We start from the raw sequence: 18,426 nt of genomic DNA on the forward strand, positions 1-18,426 counted from the left end.
TTCTCAATTTCTCAAAGCTGAGGTAAATCCCAGTTATGCGTAACAATATATATATATATATATATATATATATATATATATATATTGCTATTTGCTTTACGTCGCACCGACACAGACAGGTCTTATGGCGACGAAAGGCCTGGGAATGGGAAGGGAGCCGCTGTGGCATTAATTAAGGTACAGCCCCAGCATTTGCCTGCTGTGAAAATGGGAAAGCACGGAAAACCAGGGCTGCCGACAGTGGAGTTCGAACCCACTATCTCCCGGATGCAAGCTCACGTGACAATATTTTTTTTTTTTTTTTTTTGCTAGGGGCTTTACGTCGCGCCGACACAGATAGGTCTTATGGCGACGATGGGATAGGAAAGGCCTAGGAGTTGAAAGGAAGCGGCCGTGGCCTTAATTAAGGTACAGCCCCAGCATTTGCCTGGTGTGAAAATGGGAAACCACGGAAAACCATCTTCAGGGCTGCCGATAGTGGGATTCGAACCTACTATCTCCCGGATGCAAGCTCACAGCCGCGCGCCTCTACGCGCACGGCCAACTCGCCCGGTCGTGACAATATTAGGGGATGAGATGTTAAAATAGGAATTGTCACATATCTCTGTCAAAATTAGCTGTATTGAAAAATTAGGTACACGACAATTGTGCAAAATATATACTTTCCTATCTTTTACGTTATATGAGAATAACAATCCGTGGAGTCCACAATACAGAAGTGCAAATCCAACTGAAGGCCTTAAATGACAATATTGAGAAATATGGAATAAAAATCACTGTGAAGAAGAGCAAGGTGAGAATGGTGATGACAAGATGAGAATGAGAAGGAAAAAGGAATCGTTAGTATCAGGGGACAAAACCTTGAGGTTGTTGAATGCTTCAAATATTTGGGAAGTGAAATAATGTAAGAAGCAAGGTTGGATAAGGAGATTAGAAGAAGGGTACACGCGGGAAATACATCCTACCAGAATGTAAGGAACCTGGTTTGGAATAGAGAAGTTCCTATGAAATGTAAAAAGATAATGTATAAGATGTACCTTGACAGCAAGAAATGAAAGTAAAATTCAGGCCAGTGAGATGAAGGTCGTGAAGAGTATGGTAAGGAAGACAAGGAGAGACAGAGTAAGAAATGTTGCGGTGAGAAAAGAGATAGGGGTTGAAAAACTCAGTTATAAGATGGAGAAGAATAAACTGAGATTGTTTGAACATGTTTTGAGGATGGAGGAGGGAAGGATACGAAAACAAATGTTGGAGGCTAAGATAGAGGGATGTCAAGAACACTATAAGAGAAAGAAGACTGGATTGGAATACAATTACCGTCTTACTAATAAAAAGTCCTTATACAGTTGTTTAACACTTGTATAGTTATACAGTGAATAAACCCTGTATAAGCGTTGTATATGTTTCTTACTAATAAACGTTGTATACGCATTGTATTACTATACAGCACGTATACACTCGTTCCAAGGCATAGGAATCTCTTCCTGCAGTTCACTGACGTATTTCGCACATTCACCGCCTTTATGATCGCTTCTGCTGGCTATCTACGAGCAAAAACTTTTCCGGAAAGTCGCGCAGTAGCACGGCATATCGAAAAGGCAGTGGCAACACAAATTGGCTTATATTTATGTCAACATATCTTCAGCTTGCTTGTGTGATGAACGCCACGATAGAAATGGAAAAGCTTAAGAAAAGATCAAGAGTTCCTAACTGGGATAGCACGGAGAACTTAAGCAATTGTAAGTGAATCGGCGAGTTGAAAAGGGTACACATTCCAAAATACTGTCTTACGTTTCAGCAGAAAGGAAAAACTGTTTGGTAGCTAAAAGAAAGGTTTGATCAAAAAGTTTCCATTCGGCATTTATATCATATATCTGCGTTAGAGATGGGCACTATCGACTGATAACTATCGAACTAGTCGATAGTTTAAACTATCGTAACAGTCGACTACTTTAAAAACTAGTCGACTGAATTCAGTCGTATTCCCGTCATGCATCTCCCACGTTTTGCTCTCCAGTCAGCACCACCGCCGTCTCAATCCTATATACTGCCTGCTCTATGATATGCGGTTAACATGCTTCTCAGCGTGAGCTCTTAGTGTCACGAACCTCCGCTAGGGGCGCCAGCTAACGCACCCAACTTATCTCCGTACCTACGTTATTGTGTTCCAGTGCGTTTGCATCGAGCATTTATGTATGTGTCTCTGGTTGTAAAATGATTAATTGTTGTGTTCCTCTCTGTATATAAAGGCAGGAAATCCAAATTCTTCAGGTGTGAGGATTCTTGTTATCCCCCCTAATAAACAACTTAGGGAAAATTGGCTTAACGCTATATCAAGGCAAGGATCAACCAAGAGTAATCAACGAATTTCATACGATTATTCTAGTGTTTGTAGCCATAATTTTAGAGATGGAGATAAAAAGATAAAACCAAAAGAAAAATATATTGAAGCCAGAGAGCGTGCCTAGTCAGTCTTCGAATTATCCCCATTATCTTCAAACCAGAAAAATAGCTCCACGAAAGACCAGACAGCGACAAGATATTTCTTCGGAAGAAATCTGTGATGAAACAAGCTCTTCAACCGCAGGAAATACATTGGATGACGAGTACGAAATTAATTTGAACAACGATGTATCAATCCAAGTCGATATTCCAACGAGTAAAAATGACAGCAGTGATCAGAAAATCAGACATTAGATGCTCCGATCGAGAATTCTGAGACTGCTATAACAGCTGATGACTAACCATAATGAAGTTAAAAGACTACAGAGACAATTCGAAGACAACCCAGATATTGATCGACTGAATAAAGTAAGCAGCCAAATATAAAGGAAAAACGAACGCTTTTTAAAATCAAATCCATAATTTTCGCAAGACAAAATCCAGGCAGTCAGAACAAATCACGCGGCAAATCATGTGGCGTGGAGAATAGTATCCCAAACGGTTACGAATATGCTCCTGGTCTAGTGTTAGCTCCGTCACCAAGTACTCTGGACAGGTAGCCTAAATGGAAAATGTTGATAGTGTTTGTCGGGATTTCCCAATTAGTGAAGGAAAGACTTAGAGCTGAATGTAAAAACTATCACACCAACAGAGAGGAGTACGGCTCCTCTACGACCGAACCAGTGACAAATTCGTTTGCGTGGTCAATGATGAAGGTGTACGCGGCACAGATATTGTAAAATCTCTTGCTCTCACGAATAAACTGTTGTGTTTTCTTGTAATCCGACTTTCAAAGAAGTTCTCTAGTCCTGCTGCCTACTTCCTCGTTAAAGGCTTAGAACTCTCCGATCTATCCCTTTTATTTCAGAAATGATTACTGTAATGCCTTTCGGCAAAACAATCCAGATTGTTTGCATTTCTATTCACCAGCAGATAAAATACTTACAATGGTTGAATGATAATTTCATCGAGTAATTTAAAGTAATTCGGTTGGAATCAAAACGTGAAAAACTGAAGTGTCTGACTAATGAAACGGCAGATGCTGTCTCGTTAACTGTGAAATCTATAGTGGAATGTGTGCCTTATCTGTTACAAAATCGGTTATTTTATATTCTCACTAGATGATTTTCTGGAGACGCAATAGAAGATCTATTTAGTTCAGTGAGATTGGGTGGTGGATTTAATGATATGACGAACGCACGCACTGCATTATGTGCTATAAAACGTATCCTGAAAACTGGTCATGAACAAAAGGTCAGCGAAATAGTGATAGAATCTTTCCGCATCCACTGCTGGTAAATAACATTAAGAAAAGGACTGAAAAGGTACTCCGTTACTCGTGCCGAGAAAATTCTGAAATTTGTGTGTATCATGCAGCGTGGGATGATCCTGATATAACTACTGTAACTGGTAAGATTTTATAAATTTTACGTTTCTATATCTTAAGCCAAGCTCAAATGTGAAATGTTAGTTTCTGTATGTGCATTATCATCTCAATTAGTAACCTGTTAAGGATTAGTTTTCATTTTATATTGGTGTTACGGACCAACTCTCATTTAACCAACATGTGCTCCGGGTGCGGTAAGTGCTGCCATCTGCAATGTCGCTGTAAACGCAATTCTCGCGGCACAGAGCAGGCAGTATATAGAGATTGAGACGGCGGTGGTCAGCACTAAACAAGTCGACTGAATTCAGTCGCACTCCCGTCACAGCGAATGGAAAATCGGTTTATGGTCACTTCGGATATGTAATATATAATATGTTAACTTTATAGGTACCTACTTAATATGGCGATTTTCTCTTGTCGTTTATGTGCACTTTATTTCGTTGCATATTTGTTTATATTCATTACGTTATTCATTTATAACTATAATGATAATCTAGAAAATACAGTAGTACGATAGTGTGTTTGGCTATCTATATATATAAAATAAGAGTTTTGTCTGTACATTGCTCAGAATTTGAAAAGAATGGTATATCTGTATCGGTCTTGTCCACAGTAACAAGAAAATGCATTTTTTACTTTTCCGTAATTTCTGTCTGTCTGTCTGTCTGTCTGTCTGTCTGTCTGTCTGTCTGTCTGTCTGTCTGTCTGTCTGTCTGTCTGTCTGTCTGTCTGTCTGTCTGTCTGTCTGTCTGTCTGTCTGTCTGTCTGTCTGTATGTATGTATGTATGTATGTACACGCATCACGAGAAAACGGCTCAAGAGGATTTTATGAAAATCGGAATGTAAAATCGGGTGATGAATGGCTACAATCTAGGCTACAAATTATTTTAATCACGCTGAGTGAAATGGTAGTTTAGGGGAAGGCCTGAAATTTAATTCTCAAATATTTATGTTATTAGTGGTCGTATCTTAACGAAAATCGCTAGACAAAGATGGGAAATAAGTCGCTACAATATAGGCTATACACGCTGAGAAAAATGGTAGTTTAGGGGAAGGCCTAAAATTTAATTGTCAAATATTTAATTTATTAGTGGTCGTATCTTCACGAAAATTGGTATGAGAAGTCGGGGAATAGGTCGCTATAATCTAGGCTATCAATAATGTTATTCGCACTGTGTGAAATGGTAGTTTAGGGGAAGGCCTGAAATGTAATCTATATATAAAATAGGTGTCTTGCCTGTGCATTGTTCAGCATTTGAAATGAATGATATTTCTGTATCTGTCATGTCCACAGTAACAAGGAAATGCAATTTTTACTTTTCCGTAATTTCTGTCTGTCTGTCTGTCTGTCTGTCTGTCTGTCTGTCTGTCTGTCTGTACACGCATCAATAGAAAAGGACTGAAGAGAATTTAATAAAAATCGGTAGGTAATGCCGGGTGATGAACCACTGCAATCTAGGCTACAAATTATTTTATTCACGTTGAGTGAAATGGTAGTTTAGGGGAAGGCCTGAAATGTAATTCTCAATAAATAAGTTATTTGTGTTATTAGTGGTCGTAACGATAAATACTACATAACTAACATAACTTTAGTTATGTCGTAAGTTCGTAGTAGTTATGTAAGAAGTTATTAAATTTCCGATCACTTATGCCTTATACATTGTTACCGTACCTCATATAATCAGAGATATTCATGAATTTGGATTTTTGTTACTAGGTCCATATCAGCGCCGAGTCACGAGAAAGGGGGTAAACAGAATTTAGTGAAAATCGGTATGTAAAGTCTGAGAATAAGGAACTACAATCTATGATATCAATAAGTTTGTAAGACACCCTAATATCACAGAGTCGAAAGAAAACTAATGTGAAGGCCTGCAATATAGAAAGCTCATAAACTTTATCAACAATAACATTACATTGACCATTGTTTGTTGTGATGTGCTTTTTGTCTTCTGTTTCCTCTCATCCCCGATAGATAGGATTACTGCAGCGTACCAAGGTTTTTTTTAATTTGCTTGACGTCGCACCGACACAGGTAGGTCTTATGGCGACGATGGGATAGGAAATGAACAGTGGTGTGAAGGAAGCGGCCTTGGCTTTAAGGTACAGCCTGGTGTGACTGGTGTGAAAATGGGAAACCACGGAATACCATCTTCAGGTTTGCCGGCAGTGGGGTTCGAATCCACTAACTCCCGGTTGCAAGCTCACAGCTGCGCGCCCCTAACCACACGGGCAACTCGCCTGGTCGTACCGACTGTAACAGCCTGCCTGTATATTGGCGGGAAGTAGCTGGGGAATAAGATAACTTTCTTCTTTAGCATGCCATTCCTCTGGTTCATACATTTTCTGATATATCTGGTACGTAACACACTGGTTCATCATAGTATTCGAGCTACACAATCCCTACTCTGAGCCACTGATTGGAATGAGTAGTGTGCATATTTAACGTAATAATGACAGACAGTCTAGCTCGAGCGGTCGAGGAGAGAGGTTGCGTTGCGAAGTGCGTGCTGTAAACATGGTCGGCATTGAACAGTACCGGGCCGCTATTGGGAAATGGCAGGCAAGGCAGAAGAAGGAGGCCAGGAGTGGATTGGTGACGGACGGATTGAAAATGAGTGAAGCGGTGCTGGTGGTGACAGTGATAGCAGTGTTACTGGTTATTGGGGGGGTGGAAGTAAACCCAGGCCCAAATACCAGTGGAAAATATAGTACGGAGGATTTGGCCGCACTCAGGGTGGTTGTAAGTGAAGTTATGCAGGAGAAGTGTCAATGGGATAAGGTGCAGGAAATAAAGGACATGATGGAGGAGCAGAGAAGGGAGATAGGGAACATGAAGAAATGGCTTGAAACGAAGACAGAGGAATCGAGCAGGAGAGTGGTCAATAACGAGAAAGAAATCGAGTTATTGAGAGGGGAAGTGAAACATCTGAAAGATGAGGTGATGAAGTTGAAGAAAGAAGCGGAGGGGTACAGGCAGGAGAGATTGAAAAAAGCCATATTTATATATGGAATTGAGGAAGGGGCGAGAGAGAGCAAGTTTGAGCTGATATTTAAGGTGGTGGAAGCTATACGTGATGTTATGAAGATAAACTTTAGTGAGGTAGACATTGATGATGTAGAGAGAGTTGGTAAAATCAAAGGTCGGAGGCCAATTAGGGTTAAATTGTTCTCAACCTTAATGGCAGATTCTGTGTTAAGGAACAGCAAGAATTTACAAGGGCGGAAAATAGGGGTGAAAGGAGACATGGGAAGAGAAGGAAGTGAAAACGCGAAGATCTTGAATAGGCACCTATGGAGAGCGAGGAACCAGGGGCTAAAGGCCCGAATAAGAGGTCTGAGGTTGGAGGTGACAAACGGGCGATGGGTCAGAGTTCATTCAGTGACTAAGCTAAAGGAAATGGACGAAAACGAGAGGGCTGAGAGTGGTGAGAGGACAAGGCAAGATGGGAAGAAGAAAGAAGAAAAGAAGAGGAGGAGGGACGTGGCAGGAGAGCAGGGCATCTCGGAAGAGAATGGGCAGTGCAGCCGGGAGACAGAAGACCAAGATAGTGAAGTGGACGGTGAGAGTGGGCCGCAAGAAACTGGGAGAGGAGAGTGTAGAGGTGCAGTGAGCAAGAAAGGACAAAGGGAGGTGGATTCAGAAGTCCAAAATAGTGAGGGGGAGAGTGGGGGTGAGCAGCAAGAAAGGGTGAGTGCAGGGTGCAGTGGTGTAGTGAACAAGAAAGGTCAAGAGGAGACAGATCGACAAGAAGGTAAAAAAATTATGAGTAAAGTCAGGAGTAAGAGCTTAAAAGACATATGGGGAAAAGTACGTAAAGGGATGGAGGATACAGAGGGAGAGAGGTCGATAAATACTAGAAGTAAGAATAGAGGGGGAGACCTAGAAGGGAGGGAGGGAAAGTTATAACAATATTGGAAGATAGGATGTGTGAATATTGAAGGAGTAAGGAGCAAGTTAGGAAACAAGAAAGTTAGGGAAGTAATTGAAAGTTTCGATGTTGTGGCACTCTTGGAGACGTGGTTGGAAACAGGGAGGGAGATTGCATGGAAGGGGTTTGAGATAAAATATAAATATAGAAGAAAAGAGAGGAATAAGGGACGAGCACCAGGAGGGATGATAGTTCTAATTAGGGAAGAAATTAGTGAAAGAGTAGAGGATATAGAGACCGATATGATGGAAACCATATGGCTGAGATTGAATTTGGGAGGGAGAGAGGGATGGAGGAAGAAAATAAATCTAGCTTTTGTTTACTGCCACCCTAGTAATTCAGAATATGCAAATAAATATTTTTTTGAAGAGTTATTGGTGGATATTGGTAGGATAAGGGGAATGTATCCAGGGGAGGAGGATATGTTGTTATTTGGGGATTGGAACGCGAGAATAGGAGAACAGAGCCCAGTTTATAGTAGGGAGGATGGAATGTGTTTGTTGGAAAGCAGAAGGAGTGAGGACAAAATTACAAATAGTTATGGAGAGAAGCTCCTAGAGATGTGTGCTGTGGGAAACTTGTATATTCTGAATGGGTGGATAGAGGGCGACAGGACGGGGAAATTGACATATGTTACGGAGAAAGGGGGTAGTGTGATAGATATGGTTTTGAGCTCGGAAGGGATGATTGAGGAAGTTGTAAGTATGGAAATAGGAGATTGGATTGAGTCACACCATTTCCCGGTGAGGGTTATGCTGAAAAGAGAGGAAGAGAAGTGTACAATGAAGGAAAATGAGACAAAGGATAAACGAGGGAGGGGTTATAATAAGTACAAATGGACAGAGAAGGTGGGCCGGGATTGGAATAGGGTAGTAAAGGAGGAGCTACATCTTCTGAAATATGGGTGGGAAGGGGCGTTAGAAGAGAATGATACTGATAAAGCCTTGGAATTGTTGCTACATCCAATAAAGATGATAGCGCAGAAGGTGAAAGCTAGAAAAGGAAATAAGAAAGAGGGAGAAGAATGGTTTAATAGGGAGTGTGAAGGATTGCGGAGAAAGGTGATGGACGCGTTAGGAGAATATAGAAGGAAAGGTGGGAGCCAAGAAAGGGAGTTTTTCTGTAGATTGAGGAAGGAGTATAAAAAGAAAATCTCTGAGACAAAAAAGACGTGGTTAGAGGAACAAATGGAAGCCATAAATAATGACTGCAAGACTAACAATTTTGAGAGAGTCTGGGATAAGATTAATAGAATTATTAAGGGTGGAAGGAATATGGAGAGAACGAGTATTGAGGAAGTGCAATGGGTCAGGCACTTCGATGAATTACTAGGAAAAAAGGGGGGTGATAGATGGAGAGGTTCGGGAGAAGAAGTAATTTGGAGGAATAGGGGAGTGGCAATTTATGACTTGGATAAAGAAATCACAAGAGAGGAAATCCGGGGAGTGATAAGCAGAGCCAGAGCGAAGTCGGCCGGGGGGTGTAATGGTATAAATAATAAGTTTTGGAAGGAAATCAGTAAAAATGAGATAATGATAGAGGGCATGGTGAAACTATTCAATAGGATATTCGAGGGAGGAAATTACCCTAGGGAATGGGAAACAGGAATTATATGCCCTATATACAAGGGAAAGGGTAGTAGGAACAATGTGAACAGTTATAGAGGTATATCTCTGTTGGATTCTTTGAGTAAAATATATACTGGGGTGCTAGCAAACAGAATAAGCGGGTGGGCGGAAGAAAATGAAATTTTGACAGATTACCAAGGGGGATTTAGGAAAAAGAAAAGAACAGTGGATAATATAATGATAGTAAAGACTATTTTAGAAAAGTATAAGAATATGGATAGAAGTACGGTTTATGTAGCAGCAATAGATTTTGAGAAAGCTTTTGATAAGGTAAATAGAGAGGCCCTACTAGAGAAATTAGGTAGGTTAGGGATTTCGGAGAAGATGTTGAGGGCAGTGGAAGGAATATATAGGGACGTCAGGTTTTGTGTAAAATTGGGAGAAGGGAGAATGAGTGGACCATTAGAGTCCAAGGTGGGTTTAAAACAAGGATGCAAGTTATCGCCCATACTGTTTATTTTATTTATCAACGATATTTTAGAGGGGTTTGGGGCAGAAAATTGGGCTGTACCAGTAATTAATGGTTTGGAAGTGCCAGGACTGATATTTGCGGATGATGTGTTATTGATGACGTTAACTTCAGGGGCGATGAATAGGGCCTTAGAGTCAGTGATGCTATTTGCGAGGAAATGGGGATTGAAAATTAATGGAAATAAGTCTAAAATATTGGTAGTACAGGTGAACAAAAGAAGAAAGATAGAAGGGAATTGGGTAATTCAGGGAGAAAGATTGGAACAGGTAAGGAAGCTGGAATATCTAGGAGTTATTTTTAATGATAAAGGAACTTGGAGTGACCAGATCAAAAGAATGAAATATAGAGGATTGGCAGCCTTAGCCTCAGTCAGAAATTTGCTACTCAAGTACCCGGGGATCAGTTACAAAACACTGAGACTCGTGTTCAGGTCGGTAATCGTGGGGAGGGTATTATACGGAGCAGAAGTTTGGGGGCTGGATGAGAAAAGAGAGGAACTAAGAAGGATTGTTAGTAGTTTTGCCAAGTTAGTGATGGGCTTACCGAGGTGTACAGCAAATGTAGGGGCGGAATTAATGTGTGGGGAGGATTTGGAATCAGAGGGTGTGAAAAGAATAGTTAGATATTGGATGAATTTAAAAAGACAGGAAGGTGGGAGAGTTTTACAGGCAGCATATGTACAGCAATTTAAGAGCATGTATAAGGGTGGATGGTTAGAAAAAATAAAGGGATATTTGGAGAGGATAGGATTAGGACACCTGTGGGGGGAGGTTTGGTCAAAGACAGAAGTGAGAGGGATGAAAATACTGGAAAGGAGAATTAGAGATATCCATAGGCAGAAATTATTGGGGGAAAGCAGACTAAGAAATTCGCTGACTGTTTTGACGAAAATAGAGGAGATAGCAGGGTTGAATATTAGATACGTCGATAGGTCAAAACGATATGGGATGATGTGGTGGCTTTTAGGTCTGCCAAGGAATAAAGGCTGGTTACAAGGCAGGGATAAGACAAGGTGTGTACTTTGTGGAGATGTAAATGATGAGTTTCACTTGCTAAGAGACTGTGAGGTAACGAGGGGGTTAAGACATGGATTTTTGAGTGCCGAGCATCGGGAAATACTGGGGAGAGGAGATGAGAACGCAATACTGAGATGGATTATTAAACAATGGGAAAAATGGGGTGAATTGAACAGGTATTTTTGTGCGACAAAAAAGGCCTGCGAGAGTAAAATGAAGGAGAGTGAGTTAGAGGGTGGGCAGGGGAATAGGGGGGTGGAATAGTTATCTGTATAAGGGAAGGGGATAGTATGTTAAAATTCTAATGGATTAGGGAATATAGGGACGGAGTACTTAGTTAGGTGGAGTTGGGTAAGAGGGCAGGATTGCATGGTCTGTTTGTTTTATGATATGTTAGTAATTGTTATTCATTGTAATTTTATTAGGTTATGATGGTAATTATTTGTGAAGGCTGAAATGTGGCAATGGTGAAGTGGTATATTTATTGTTGATATGTGGAGTTGGAGGAGTGGTGGTATAAATATGGTAATGGAGTAGTGGTATAGGAGGAAGAAATATGTTGAAAAGGTGTTGGTATACGCGTGACTGGTATTGGTTATTCATTGTAATTTCATTAGGTTATGATGGTAAATAATTGGTGAAGGCTGAGATGTGGTAATGGTGAAGTGATATATTTATTGTGATATTTGGAGTTGGAGGAGTGGTGGTAAATGTGGTGTTGGAAAAGTGTTGAGGTGGTATTATTGTATTGATGTCTGGTATAAGTATTTAATTTCTGGAGCTGGATAGAGGTGAGTTTATTGTCATTGTGTAAATTTTGGTTTGTTTGTATGGAGAGGAGGAAGAAATATGATGTTGGAGAGGTGTTGGTATGTGTTGTATTGCTGAGATATGGTGTCGGAAGCATTGGAGGCTTAGTATGTATGATTGGGTGATGTATGGTATGGTATTGAGATGGTTTATTTACGGCCGAATTCGTGGAAGTTGGGAGAGAGTATTATTGTATTGGTGTCTGGTATGAGTATTGAATTTTTGGAGCTGGAGGGAGGTGATTTTATTACAATTTTGTAAATTGTGGTTTGTTTGTATGGAGAGGAGGAAGGAGTATGATGTTGGAGAGGTGTTGGTATAGGCGTGATTGGTATTTGTTATGCATGGTCGAAATTTTTGGGAGATGGAGAGGTAATTTTATTATGGAGTGTTATGGCGGATTGAAATGATATGAAGCAATGTTAACGCTGTTTGGTAAAAGCTGTGGTATGATGGATTGGAATGTTATGACGGAATATTGTTGTTATTATTTAGACTTGTACTATAGGAGGTGGAATCTGAAAGATTGAATGCAATGTTAGTGTCATGGCTGGTTTGGTATGCAATAGTGTAATGTTGCTGGTGTAGCTTATTTTGGAGTAGGTCAAGGAACAATAGAGGTGATGGAATTGCTGAAGCAAGAAGGTCGCGTGATGAGTGGGTACGTGTGAGTGATAACAAGCAGCAAGTTGCAACACCAGCAGCAGATTGTAAACATAGAACAGGCTGATGAGGTGTTCATTTCATTTTATTTTGTATGTGGTGGAGGGTGGTGGCTTGGGTTGGACTGCGTTTATTATTAGTTATTAGTTATTTATTTATTTATTTATTATTATTGTGAACGTGTATTCGGGGCTGAACGCCTGTTTTGTTCATTAATAAATAATAATAATAATAATGACAGAGGAGTGTTTACGGCAGTCTGCGACCTGGTTATTCCAGCTCTGGAACTTTGGACTCTTAGATCGGCACCGTAGTACTGTTCGTTGAAAGTGAGAAAGTGTGCGGTTTTTCATTTGATCGAGTATTTTATATGATAACATTGCTTTCAATCGCTACATTCCTACTGACGTTTTTGTAATGACCTATGTTGAATTCAGTTAGGAAAACCACCAAGTCAGTCTTTCTGAGAATCCCGTAGCGAAGCACGGGTACATCAGCTAGTTTTCATATATATCTTGACTGTGTACTACAGCAATAAGCTTTTCATATTATTATTGTTAGCATTGTTCGGGAATAGAGCCTCATTGTCGTCTTTCTACGTTTCACTGTCCATTTAAGACCAAGAAAGGCCATTCATATGATGTTGGTTCGTATTAAGGGCATCTCTCTATTTGTTAGCCCCGTGTACGGACAAGTGCGTAAATCGGAGTCTGGTATCCGCTGTCCGTGAATGGAACACGGAACTGGGATATCCAGGTGGTGCAGCTTCTTATTCCTAATGTGGAGCGGAGTGGACTTCATGTCTGCAAACGTGGGTCTCTTTGAATAAATTTGTAAGTCACTCAATATAACATTAATTTTTTTCTAATGGGTGTCTATACAAGTGATTTCTAATTATTCGTAATTTGCGTTAAATTGAGTCGAATTCGTAAAAGTACGACTCTCCACTTTTGATACGGAGAGTTTCGACTGGAAACATTCGAATGTTTTTCATGGAATGACTACTTGCGTGATATGAATACTTTCATTCGACTGTTCAGTCTCCTCAACAGGAAGTAGGAAGTAATGAATACTTTTGTTCGACTGAAAACATTCGACTATTCAGTCGATAGTTCGAAGGGACTATCGCCCGAGTAGTCGATAGTGGTTTTCAGTCGATAGTGCCCATCTCTAATCTGCGTATTCACCTTCAAAATATGGAAATCATATTACGTACGGTTTTCAAGTTATACCATTTTTTATGTCAAGGAATATGTCCCTTTCTATACTCAAATTTGAGAAAGATCTTTGTAGAGGCAGATAATGTATCATAAACTCGCAATTTCAGAAGTCTTTTAAGCAGTAACACATTATTACACAAAAATACGCCCAACCATAATTTCTTTTATAGTTATTCATTGCCATTCCGTCCCTTTTAAGTGTTTTACTTTACGAAGATGTCTAGCCTCCATAACCTCTGAATGGTGTACTGTATGACTTCTGTGTTGAAAATACCGTGAAGATCATCAACGTTACCGTCCATTTTTTCAATGTGTGTTCAATGTTAAATGGATAATTCGAATGTTTCACCACGATTATATTACTACAGACAGTAAATACCACGAAAATAAACTGCTCACTCGTTTCTTTTTCCGCTACTCACTGCTATACAACGGTTATACAAGGGTCCTGGTCTATATAAGCAATTCCATGAACAACTATAACACATGTATACACAGGAAGCTTATACGGTTTATTAGTAACGAATTTCACATGAACGATGTATAAACCTTGTATAAAAGTTATACATCGTTTATTAGTAAGACGGTTAGGCTACTGAAAAGGAGTGGTGAAAGGAGAGGCATTGGTGGAGAAGGGGCATCAACACCTCGACATGGCAGGAGCTGGACAAAGGGAAATGAAAATGATAATGATGATGATGATGATGATGACGATGATGATGATGATGATATATTTTTACTAACTTCCGAATATTTCCGTATATACCGGGCCTTCAGAACCTACCACCACGCGTGTTCTGTCAGGCTGGGCCTGGCATCCAGCGGTTGACCGACAGGGTGGGTGGTCTGAAGGCCAAGCTGTACCATACTACCTGTTAGTTGCAGCTGAGTGGGGTTGAATGCAGTGATGGGAAGAATACAATAAAAAACTAACGGGGCTGAATTGTAATTACCTGAGATAGTTAATTACGCAGCTCCCACAGAAAGTGATGTCCTACGTTACGATTGAGATGTTTTGCGGGAATTTAGAATTGAGTAACGTAAACGTGTACCTTTAATGGGTGTTGTGTGCAATATTTCATTTTACTTTAAATACCTGGGAAGTGTAACTGAAGAAAATGGAAGAAACAAGATGGAAATCAATGAAAAAGGAAGGTGTGCAAATAGATTCTTTAAGAGTGTGGGAGGATTGATGAGGAACCGGGATGTACTACAGAGGGTTACGTGCCAGATGCGACCGTGCCGGATGCGACCCGGCCATTATCGTACCAATAGTGACCGAGCGGATAAGCATCGTGCCGCATGCGACCCATCAATCACTTACACTTGATCTGCATTAAGGGCTGTCACCAAGTGGCTAACTTGGTCTTTTCTAAAATAAAGGTCTGACACCATTGTTAGCAGGTTCGAGTGCCGTTGGTTGAAGGAAAAATATAATAATGTTGCTGGCTTTACGTCCCAGTAACTACTTTTATGGTTTAAGGAAAAGCCGAGGTGCCGGAATTTAGTCCCGCAGGAGTTATTTTACGTGCCAGTAAATGCACCGACACAAAGCTGACGTATTTGAGCACGTTCAAATACCACCGGACTGAGCCAGGATCGAACCTGCCAAGTTGGAGTCGGAAGACCTGCATCTCAACCGTCTGAGCCGTCTGAGCCACTTAGCCTGGATTTTAAAAAAATCACCATCAGAATGTTGGCCGGCAAGGTAGGAAAGTTGGTGGTAGACAGTTTCTAATCACTAGATTGCATGCCAAAAGCCGGGATTCAAATCCAAACCTTTTCGCAGTGTTCAAATGGAGTGAGGGGATATGATGCTGTTGATGGTGATTCGGCCGTCGGATGGCGACGTAAGGCATTGAGCAGACCCCTTGATATTATTCGAGAGGAGTAGGCTACGTGCCGAAACCGGGTTTCATCTCTCCCTACTTCATTATCATAATCCCACATCCAGACGCGCAGGCCGCCCAGAAAGACCTGCACCAGGCAAGGAATGGGAATGGGAAGGAAGCGGCCCTGGTCTTAATTAAAGTACAGCCCCAGCATTTGCCTGGTATGAAAATAGGAAACCACGGAAAACCATCTTCAGGGCTGCCGACAGTGGGATTCGAACCCACTATCTCCCGGATGCAAGCTCAGGGCCGCGTGCCTCTAACCGCATGGCCAACTCGCCCGGTGGGAAAAGACGTAAACGCATCACCATATTTCGTGTTGTAAAACGAGTTTCCCCCAGAAGTGTTATGTAAATTAGGGGCAGTAGCTGCTTATAGGACTTATTGAAATGGCATTGCACTTCGTTTAGCTTACCTTATCTTGGGTGATGACACAACTTATCAAATGACAATTTGCTTGTCAACGCCGGTCGCATCCGGCACGGTTACAGATTATGCGGTCGCTAGCGGCACGGTCGCGTCTGGCACGCCACCCCACAGAGATGTAAAGGAATTATCTATAAGACTTATGGATCAGAAACGCAGGTGATGAAGAAGAGGGATAAAAGTAGAATACAAGCTGTGGAAATGAAGTTTCAAAGGTGTCAATTAGGTTACACGAGAATGGACAGAGTAAGAAATGAGCGAGTTCGGGAAATGGTAAATGAGGTACTCCTACAGAAAAAGATTAAAGAATGAAGGTTGCAGTGGTATGGGCATGTTAAGAGAATGGGAGAAGAGACGATACCACGGAAGGTGTTAGAAATGGAGTTGAAGGAAGGAGGCCTAGAGGAAGACCGAGAGACAGATCGCTGAAAGGTGTAAAAAGAGCATCGTGGCAAGAGGAGGTAACTGAACGACAATGACAGAAAACGATAGAGAGGCTTACGTTGCAAGCTGACCCAGTCTGTGGTTCGAAACTGATCCAGATGATAATGATGATGAGGGTGTTTATACTTATTTTAAATTAAATGAATTAAATTATAAATAATTTTGATTCGTTGCGACGCAAATCGTTCATGTTCGATCCATGGAATGACGTTTGGTTGTTTTGTTGTTCGTGTTTTGCTATGATCAGTATATGAGGTGTGTACATGATAAAATAAGTTAATGTTTTTTGAAGCAGAGAACACTCCACTAAGCTACCAGAGTCTTAAACATGGTCCTCTGGTCCTACATTAATGAAGGTAATAAGAACTTTATGATATATGCGATATTTATCTGTTGGAAATGGATTAACCAACACAATCAGTACTGTGATAGCAGCAGATTACTTGACCTGGGAATGGAGAGACACCATTTTTGCTGTAGAATAATTCGGAGTCCGCATCTGTGGTGTAGTGGTTAGTGTGATTAGTTGCCATCCCCGGAGGCCCGGGTTCGATTCCCGGCTCTGCCACGAAATTTGGAAAGTGGTACGAGGGCTGGAACGGGGTCGACTCAGCCTCGCGAGGTCAACTGAGTAGAGGTGGGATCGATTCCCACCTCAGCCATCCTGGAAGTGGTTTTTTCCGTGGTTTCCCACTTCTCCTCCAGGCAAATGTCGGGATGGTACCTAACTTAACGCCACGGCCGCTTCCTTCCCTCTTCCTTGTATATCCCTTCCAATCTTCCCATCCCCCACCAAGGCCCCTGTTCAGCATAGCAGATGAGGCCGCCTGGGTGAGGTACTGGTCATCCTCCCCAGTTGTATCCCCGACCCAATATCTCATGCCCCAGGACACTGCCCTTGAGGCGGTAGAGGTGGGATCCCTCGCAGAGTCCGAGAGAAAAGCCAACCCTGTAGGGTAAGCAGATTAAGAAAGAAAGAAAGAAAGAAAGAAAGAAAGAAAGAATTCGGAGCTGCTTGTAGCAATCAAATAGAGAAAATATACAAGGTTAAGTTTGCTGTTCCTTGATCCATAATCTCTCTGACTATCCGTGTTTACATTTCTGTGAAGTGGAGTTCAACCAATCAGAGACGATTTGTAATAAAGCAGGACGGGAAGAAGTCAGTTATGTCACAGTATGAATAAAATCATTTAATAAATTACAAATTACTTTTTTTAAACAAATACTCAGTAAAATTATAATTACTTTATAGAACGTGAATATAAAGGAAATCCTTGGCCGGTTCGACCTTGGCTCAGTCCGGCGGTATTTGAAGGTGCTCAAATACATCAGCCTCGTGACGGTAGATTTACTGGCAGGTAAAAGAATTCCTGCGGGACTAAATTCCGGCACCTCGGCGTCTCCGTAAACCTTAAAAAGTAGTTAGTGGGGTGTAAAAACAAATGGCATCATTATTATCACTTAAATCACTGACTTTTTCCTCGCATGGCGTTTTAAAAATACTGAAGTTTGCAAGAGAAATATATTATTCATGTTGTGGGTATTTTTTTAGCACAGAGACATTAAGTGACTTTCGTCACTAAGTGACACTTAACACGGTGTCCGGCTTCATGGCTAATTGGTTAGCGTGCTGGCCTTTGGTCACAGGGGTCCCGCATTCGATTCCCGGCAGGGTCGGGAACTTTAACCGTAATTGGTTAATTTCGCTGACACGGGGGCTGGGTGTATGTGTCGTCTTCATAATCATTTCATCCTCATCACGACACGCAGGTTGCCTACGGGAGTCAAATCAAAAGACCTGCATCTGGCGAGCCGAACTTGTCCTCGGACACTTCCGGCATTAAAAGCCATACGCCATTGCATTACATTACCCAGAACTTGTGCAGTTGATTTTTGAGGGAAGTGTAGATGGTAAGAAATGTAGGGGTAGACCAAGGTATGAATATGACAAGCAGATTAGAGCAGGTGTAGGATTCAGCAGTTATGCAGAAATGAAAAGGTTAGCACAGGATAGGATAGCATCCTGGAGTGCTGCATCAAACGAGTCTATGGACGGATGACTCAAACAACAACAACAACTACTACTACTACTAC

Source organism: Anabrus simplex, chromosome 13, assembly GCF_040414725.1.
Source record: "Anabrus simplex isolate iqAnaSimp1 chromosome 13, ASM4041472v1, whole genome shotgun sequence".
Lineage (NCBI taxonomy): Eukaryota > Metazoa > Arthropoda > Insecta > Orthoptera > Tettigoniidae > Anabrus > Anabrus simplex.